The following is a 2,841-nucleotide window of genomic DNA, read 5'->3' on the forward strand; positions in this document are numbered from 1 at the left end:
AGTCAATTTCAGCTTCCTAGCAAGAATCAAAGGCATTACACTAATATTGGCTCCTAGGTGACACAAGGCATTCTCCATAAAAAAGATGACAATACTACATGGGACTGAAAAGCTACCTGGGTCTTCTAGCTTATGAGGTGTAGTATGGGTCAAATAAGAACATGACTCCTCAGTTAGTGCGACAGATTGCACAGTTTCAAGTGACTTCTTTTTAGACAAAAGTTGCTTTATAAATTTCATGTAAGCAGGCACTTGATTAACTAACTCAAGAAAAGGAACTTGTACGTTTAAGTTACGAATAACATTTTCAAATTTGTTAAACGATACCTGTTCCTTCTTCGACACCAATCTCTCTGGATAAGGGGCTGAAAGAAGTAACTTAGCCCTCTTCTCTAGGTCTCTCATGCCGGCATCGGTGGATTTAGGCTGAAAATCCACTACCTTCTCTTTGTTGTAGCTTGACCCTTCTTCAGACCGTCTAAAAAATGAACCATTAATCGTCATCGGGTCGTACTTTGGAACCGCGACCGACCCATCAGCATTTGGGTCTTGCCCCAATATTTTCGGAGTAGTTGTACCCCGAAACAAGTGGCCCCTCAAGTTATTTGGCATTGGAGGACGAAAAGACTCACCATCAGCTGCGTAGTCAGTCGATCGACCAAGCATGTCAGTCGATCGACTGACTTCTACAGAACCAGAAGCTGTTTCACTTTGCGGACTGGTCGATCGACAGGGTAGGTCAGTCGATCGACCGACATACCTGCTGATTGTCTTTTTCTTGCCATTGATCGTCACATCCTTCTTCTTACTTGGTTCCGCCTCATCTCTTTCAGTAGCTTCCTCGACCATAGCGGGCCCATCAAGGGTAGACCCACTCCTCAAAGTGATGGCATTAAGGGTCTCCTTTTGATCCGTCTGCGACGGTAAATGTCCCGGAGCTCGAGTTGCACTCTTGCTAGACAATTGAGCAATTTAGCTCTCCAACATCTTCATCCCGACCTCTCTAGCTTGAGACTCTTTCAGCAACAAATTTTTCAACTCGGAAAATTCGGAGCCTTGGGACTGCTGCTGCTGCTGAGGGACATACGGAGGCTTTTGATATGGCTGCTGCTGCTTATGAGGGGGCACATAATTCTACTGCTGCTGCTTTTGTAGAGGTGGAGTCGGATTTAGGATATTTTGGCTACTCCACCTCAAATTCGGATGGACATTCGGCTCAAAATAAGTGTTTGTCTGCCTATAATGTTGAAAAGCAGCACAAGACTCATAGGGAATACTATAGCTGTCTGAAACATGTCCTTCTCCTCCACATCTTTTGCAGACGAAAGGACCGTCTGAAACAGCATTCACATGATAGATCCCTCCTTTTGAAGCTCCTCCCAACTTGTACTTATCAAATCTCGCCGTGAGAGCCTCTAATGCAGCTACAGAAGGGGATTCAACACTTCTCCTTTGGTTTCCCCTGGAATTTCCATACTCAGCTTTATGGGTGGCCAAATCATTAATAATTTTCCACCCCTTAGTCTCTCCAACATTCTCCTGGAATCTGCCATTAGCTGCCGCATCCAGGATAGCCCTCTGATCGTCATAAAGCCCATTATAAAATTGAGTGCATAGGCTCCATTTCTCGAACCCATGGTGTGGAATAGTGCGCACGAACTTCTTGAAACAGACCCACGCCTCATGAAAATTCTCATCAGGACCCTGTTTGAAGCTCGTGATCTGAGCTCTAATGGCATTTGTCTTTGAGGCAGAGAAATATTTCTTGTAGAATGCCAGGGCCAACGACTTCCAATCAGTGATCCCGTTAGCAGCTCGATCCAGGTCTCGATACCACTCCCTTGCAGCATCACGAAGAGAGAATATGAACATAGTCTCCTTCACCTGGTCCTAGGTCACACCGGTTGGTGGGGGTATGGAACAGCAATAATCAATGAAAGTCTCCATATGTTTAGCTGCATCTTCATTTGCAGCTCCCCCAAATTGGTTTCTCTCAACCAAGTTGATATAGGACGGTTTCGGCTTGAATTTTTTGTCCGTCTCTGGTAATTCGAATCCCTTATATAGATTCTCAGCTGTCGGCTCAGAGTGACTGGCTATGCTCGCTTCTTCAGCCATGTCTGGAGATGTGACGGTCTCAGCTGAAGAAGTAGAAATAGGTGATGAAGGTGGATCCTCCTCGAATAGCTCGTTCTCGTATTAACTAGACAGAGTACTCAGCTCTTCCTCTATCGGCAATACTCTAGATGATCGTCTCAACTCACGCAAAGTCTTCTCAATCTCAGGATTGAACGGTAGTAATTCACCACCCTGTGACCTGCGCATAAGAAGAAACTACAAGTAGAATATGAGAATAGTTTAAGGAACAGATGTCCCTTAAACTAGAATAAAGACTAAAAATAGAAACAACTAAAAATTTTAAACAATTGCCTCCCCGGCAACGGCGCCAAAATTTGATGCCTGTCGTTGTGTGCACCAAAGATAATATAGTCCAAACTACTACTATAACTAGTGGCAGTCAGGGTCGAACCACAGGGAGGCGATGCAATTATTAGTTGTCTAATTCTAGTCTAAGGTAACAAATGTGAGGGGGATTTGATTTGAGTTGATCTATAACTAAAGGCAATAAATGAAAAGTAAACTAAGCTAGCAGATGAAATCAATTATTAAAAGGGTGCTAAGATGGTCGGTTCACTATAGTTTCGGTGGCAGTATACTAGGTAGGTCTAAAACAAACACGTGAGACGGGAAAATAAGAAGTCCTCTCGGTTCAAACTTAACAGGTAGCATCTTTCGATCTCGCTACAGGTCCCTAATATCACTAATGCTAACTTTCGTCCT

General features: G+C 44.0%; 1 non-coding gene across 1 annotated transcript; it reads left to right on the plus strand.

Moving 5' to 3' along the window:
• The first annotated feature begins 1,630 nt into the window (after positions 1–1,630).
• LOC141636567 (small nucleolar RNA R71) lies at positions 1,631–1,737 on the plus strand. Its single transcript, XR_012541173.1, has one exon. It is a non-coding gene; the product is annotated as a small nucleolar RNA R71 (small nucleolar RNA).
• The last annotated feature ends 1,104 nt before the right edge of the window (positions 1,738–2,841 follow it).

The sequence above is a fragment of the Silene latifolia genome, chromosome Y, assembly GCF_048544455.1.
Source record: "Silene latifolia isolate original U9 population chromosome Y, ASM4854445v1, whole genome shotgun sequence".
Lineage (NCBI taxonomy): Eukaryota > Viridiplantae > Streptophyta > Magnoliopsida > Caryophyllales > Caryophyllaceae > Silene > Silene latifolia.